This window comes from Trachemys scripta, chromosome 6 (assembly GCF_013100865.1).
Source record: "Trachemys scripta elegans isolate TJP31775 chromosome 6, CAS_Tse_1.0, whole genome shotgun sequence".
In the NCBI taxonomy this organism is placed as follows: domain Eukaryota; kingdom Metazoa; phylum Chordata; order Testudines; family Emydidae; genus Trachemys; species Trachemys scripta.
The window spans coordinates 125,904,020-125,910,268 of NC_048303.1; positions in this window are offsets into that span (position 1 = coordinate 125,904,020).

Sequence of the window (6,249 nt, forward strand, 5' to 3'; positions counted from 1 at the left end):
CACCAGCAACCACACATCACTGAACAAAACCACTAACCCAGGAACCTATCCTTGTAACAAACCCCGATGCCAACTCTGTCCACATATCTATTCAAGTGACATCATCATAGGACCTAATCACATCAGCCATACCATCAGGGACTCATTCACCTGCACATCTACCAATGTGATATATGCCATCATGTGCCAGCAATGCCCCTCTGCCATGTACATTGGCCAAACCGGACAGTCTCTACGCAAAAGAATTAATGGACACAAATCTGACATCAGGAATCAAAATACTCAAAACCAGTGGGAGAACACTTTAACCTGTCTGGTCATTCAGTGACAGACCTGCGGGTGGCTATATTACAACAGAAAAACTTCAAAAACAGACTCCAAAGAGAGACTGCAGAGCTAGAATTGATATGCAAACTAGACACAATCAACTCCGGTTTGAATAAGGACTGGGAATGGCTGAGCCATTACAAACGTTGACTCTATCTCCCCTTGTAAGTACTCTCACACTTCTTATCACACTGTCTGTACTCGGCTAGCTTGATTATCACTTCAAAAGTTTTTTTTTTTTTCTCTTAATTAATTGGCCTCTCAGAGTTGGTAAGACAACTCCCACCTGTTTATGCTCTCTGTATGTGTGTATATATATCTCCTCATTATATGTTCCATTCTATATGCATCCGAAGAAGTGGGCTGTAGTCCACGAAAGCTTATGCTCTAATAAATTTGTTAGTCTCTAAGGTGCCACAAGTACTCCTGTTCTTCTTTTTGCGGATACAGACTAACACGGCTGTTACTCTGAAATTAGTTCACTGTGTACGACAACACAAACACTTGCCAGCACCGTCCTTCCCACTGTATCCACACCACCAAACCCTCTGGTGATGAGAGAAAGAGGGACTGCACCCAGCAGTTAATGGGCTTGATGCAGGGCCACTGGGTGAGATTCTCTGGCCTGTGCGATCAGGAGGTCAGACAAGATGATCGTAATTGTCCCTTCCACACTTAAACTCCATGAATCTACAACTGGCAAATGTGGTTGTGGCTCTGTAGCAGAATCTCCCACTTAAGGCAGGAATTCTGGATCTGGTAAGAGTATCGCTGATTAATATGCATGGATCTAGCTAGCACTTGCTTTGGGCAGCAGGTAAGGTAGAATTGTCCTGTGCTGTTTCACACAGTACAACAATGAATCATCCTGTATTAGACCTGCCAAGCACTATGCGTTTTCCCTTACGATAGTCCCTCATTTCCCCAGGGCCAGTTCAAGAAACTGGCTGGAGAGCACAGGAGAGAACAAGCAAATCTCTGTATCTGATGGCGCGCTGCGGTGCAGCTTCTCACACAGATTTCAGCACATTTCATTCCTTCCATTCTTCACTGCAAAGGGCAGTTAGGGAGCCAGTGGGACATGTTGCTGCCAGATACTTATACAGTAGCTGTTATACGGACACCCACTGGAGCAGGGGTGGGCAAACTTTTTGGCCTGAGGGCCACATTGGGGTATGGAAAGTATGGTGGGCCATGAATACTCATGATATTGGGGTAGGGGTGTGGGAGGGGGTGAGGGCTCCGGCTGGGGGTGCGGGCTCTGGGGTGGGGCCAGAAATGAGGAGTTCAGGGTGTGGGAGGAGGTTCTGGGTTGGGGTGTGGGGGGATGAGGGATTTGGGGTGCAGGAAGGGGCTCTAGGCTGGGACCGATGGGTTCAGAGGGCAGGAGGGGGATCAGGTCTGGGGCAGGGGGTTGGAGTACAGGGGAGGGGTGTCAGGGCTCCGGCTGGGGGTACAGGCTCTGGGGTGGGGCTGGGGATGAGGGGTTGGGGTGCAGGAGGGTTCTCCAAGCTGCAATTGAGGGATTCAGAGGGCAGGGGGGCGGGATCAGAGCCATGGCAGGGGATTGGGGTGTGGCTGGGGCTCAGGGGTGCAGGCTCCGCTTGGTGCTTACTGCAAGCAGTTCCTGGAATCATGTCCCCCCCTCTGGCTCCGAAGTGCGGCCAGGTGCCTCTGCACGCTGCCCCATCCACAGGCACCATCCCTGCAGCTCCCATTGGCCGGAAACCATGAGAATGGGGCAGCATGCAGAACCACCTGGCTGTGCCTCTGCATACTACATAGGAGCTGGAGGGGAGGTCAAGCTGGAGGGGAGGTCATGCCAGCTGCTTCCTGGGAGCTGCGCATAGCGGGGCAAGCGCCCGACCTAGCTCCCTGGTGGGAGCTGAGGGCCAAATTAAATGGGCTGACGGGCTGGATGTGGCCCGTGGGCAATAGTTTGCCCATCTCTGTGCTCGAGATAGTTACAATGGAACGGCTAGTCAGCAGGAAGCACAGACCTTCCATTTAGAACACTGAGGAGTTACAAAGAGACGTTACAGAAAGGACTGAATTAGAAGGATAAAGGCTTCCAAACCAGCTTGCCTTGCACTCTATTTATACTGTAATTGATGCATTATGCTGAAAGCTGAGGGCTAGATTCCACCTTCTTAAGCCTATATGAGAATTTAGGTGGATTCCTCTTTGCTCAGAAGGGTGCCCAACAAACCCTGGATTTTGATCCTCACCCAGAAAAAGAGGGCTGTGTATGTGTATATCTGACTGGATGTTGGGTTTTCAAATCCATGTCCCTGCCAAAGACAGCACCCCAAAGCAAATGGAGGGCTGGTCCCACACGTAAGTGTATTCTCCTCATATCTGCTCCTTCTCTCTGGCATATGCCAACTGTCTTGGTGCTTAGGGTATGTCTACACTACGAAATTAGGTCGAATTTATAGAAGCCGGTTTTATAGAAATCGGTTTTATACTGTCGATTGTGAGTGTCTCCACATAAAATGCTCTAAGTGCATTAAGTCGGTGGACCGCGTCCACTGTACCGAGGCTAGTGTCGACTTCTGGAGCGTTGCACTGTGGGTAACTATCCCACAGTTCCCGCAGTCTCTGCCGCCCATTGGAATTCTGGGTTGAGATCCCAATGCCTGAATGATGCAAAACAGTGTCGCGGGGGGGTTTTGGGTACATGTTGTCAGGCACCTCCCCCTCCGTCAGATCAACCTTTTTACATGGCTTACCTGTGCAGACAACATACCGTAGCAAGCATGGAGCCCGCTCAGCTCAGCTCAGCTCAGCTCACCGTCACCATATGTCATCTGGGTGCCGGCAGACGTGGTACAGCATTGCTACACAGCAGCAGCTAATTGCCTTTTGGCAGTAGCCGGTGCAGTATGACTGGTAGCCGTCATTGGCTATCTGGCTGCTGGCAGACGTGGGGCTGCATTGCTATACAGCAGCAGCTCCTTGCCTTTTGGCAGTAGATGGTGTATTACGACTGGTATCCGTCGTCGTATTCCTCAGTGAGTTCGATCAGAGGCACCTGGGCAGACATGTTTTGTCTCCTGGAGACTCAGTCCTGCCGGCAGTCCTATTGCACCGTCTTGACGATGATGGCTAGCAGTCGTAATACAGCATCTTCTGCCAAGCACCCAGAAGATGCCGATGGCTATCAGTCATGCTGCACCGTCTGCTGCCAGTCTAAGGTGTAAAAGATAGATGGACCAGATTTGTTCTGTATTCATTTGCTTCCCCCTCCCGCCGTGAAATCAACGGCCTGCTAAACCCAGGGTTTTGAGTTTAATCTTGGGGCGGGGGGGCATTCTGTGTGACAGTTGTTTGTGTTTCTCCCTGATGCACAGCCACCTTTGTTGATTTTAATTCCCTGTAAGCCATGTTGTCACTCGCCCCTCCCTCCCTCCGTCACACAATAGTTTCACACCTTTTTTCAGCCCAGACGCCATAGCACTGGGATCATGGAGCCCGCTCAGATCACCACGGCAATTTTGAGCACTATGAACACCACGTGCATTGTCCTGGAGTATATGCAGAGCCAGAACATGCCAAAACAAAACTAGGCGAGGAGGCGATTGCAGCGCGGCGACGAGAGTGATGAGGAAATTGACATGGACATAGACCTCTCACAAAGTACGGGCCCCAACAATGTGCAAATCATGGTATTACTGGGGCAGGTTCATGCCTTGGAACACTGGGAAACAAGCACAGATTGGTGGGACCGCATCGTGTTGCAGGTGTGGGACAATTCCCAGTGGCTGCGAAACTTTCGCATGTGTAAGGGCACTTTCATGAAACTTTGTGACTTGCTTTCCCCTGCCCTGAAGCGCCAGAATACCAGGATGAGAGCAGTCCTCACAGTTGAGAAGTGAGTGGCGATGGCCCTGTGGAAGCTTGCAATGCCAGACAGCTACCGGTCAGTCAGGAATCAATTTGGGAGTGGGCAAATCTACTGTGGGGGCTGCTGTGATCCAAGTAGCCAACACAATCAAGACATGCTGATATCAAGGGTAGTGACTCTGGGAAATGTGCAGGTCATAGTGGATGGCTTTGCTGCAATGGGATTTCTAAACTGTGGTGGGGCGATAGATGGAACCCATATCCCTATCTTGGCACCGGAGCACCAAGCCACCGAGTACATAAACCGCAAGGGGTACTTTTCAATGCTGCTGCAAGCCCTGGTGGATCACAAGACACATTTTAGAGAACAATGGGTACACTCTTTCACGTTAAATTTTGCTGTTCACATTACACAGCACATGTGCTTTCGTTACAAGGTCGCATTTTTCCTCTTATATTGAGGGCCTGCCGGTTTGGTGTGAGAGATCACTCACGCAGTGCCAGGCAACAGAATTCGGCTTGCAGGCAGCCATGGTAAGCCACAGTCTTTTGGCTTTTTTAACCTTCATAACATGTGGGAATGGTTCCAAACAGCAGCACCCTCATTTCCCATACCAAGCCCCCGTTGGGTTGGCCATTTAAAATGGGTTTGCAATGTAAAAGGAGGGGCTGCGGTTTCCTGGTTAACATGCAGCACAAACCCAACTACCCCCCCACACACAAACACACCCAATTCTCTGGGACCATTGGGTTGGCCATTTAAAATGGGTTTGCAATGTAAAAGGAGGGGCTGCAGTTTCCAGGTTAACATGCAGCACAAACCCAACTACCCCCCCCCCTCCGCCTCTCCCTCCCCCACACACAATTCTCTGGGATGATCACTTCACCCCTCCTACCGCACCGCGTGGCTAACAGCGGGGAACATTTCTGTTCAGCCGAGCAGGAACAGGCACCTCTGAATGTCCCCTTAATAAAATCACCCCATTTCAACCAGGTGACCGTGAATGATATCACTCTCCTGAGGATAACAAAGAGCGATAAGGAATGGATGTTGTCTGCATGCCAGCAAACACCGGGACCATACGCTGCCATGCTTTGTTATGCAATGATTCCAGACTACGTGCTACTGGCCTGGAGTGGTAAAGTGTCCTACCATGGCGGACAGGATAAGGCAGCCCTCCCCAGAAACCTTTTGCAAAGGCTTTGGGAGTACATGAAGGAAAGCTTTCTGGAGATATCCCTGGAGGATTTCCGCTCCATCCCCATACACGTTAACAGACTTTTCCAGTAGCTGTACTGGCCGCGATTGCAGGGCAAATTAATCATTAATCATTAAACACGCTTGCTTTTAAACTATGTGTAATATTTTCAAAGGTACACTCACCAGAGATCCCTTGTGTGCCCTCGGGGTCTGGGAGCACGCCTTGGGTGAGTTCGGGGGTTACTGGTTCCAGGTCCAGGGTGATAAACATATCCTGGCTGTCGGGGAAACCGGTTTCTCCGCTTCCTTGCTGTGAGCTATCTTCATTGTCTTCATCATCATCTTCCTCGTACCCCGAACCCGCTTCCCTGTTGCGTGATTCTCCATTGATGGAGTCAAAGCACACGGTTGGGGTAGTGGTGGCTGCACCCCCAGCATGGCATGCAGGTCCGCGTAGAAGCGGCATGGTTGTGGCTCTGCTCCAGACCTTCCGTTTGCCTCTCTGGCTTTGTGGTAGGCTTGCCTTAGCTCCTTAATTTTCACGCAGCACTGCTCTGCGTCCCTGTTATGGCCTCTGTCCTTCATGGCCTTTGAGACTTTTTCTTTATTCGACATTGGTGAGGCCTCATCTGGAATACTGTGTCCAGTTTTGGGCCCCACACTACAAGAAGGATGTGGAAAAATTGGAAAGAGTCCAGCGGAGGGCAACAAAAATGATTAGGGGTCTGGAGCACATGACTTATGAGGAGAGGCTGAGAGAACTGGGATTGTTTAGTCTCCAGAAGAGAAGAATGAGGGGGGATTTGATAGCAGCCTTCAACTACCTGAAGGGGGGTTCCAAAGAGGATGGAGCTCGGCTGTTCTCAGTGGTGGCA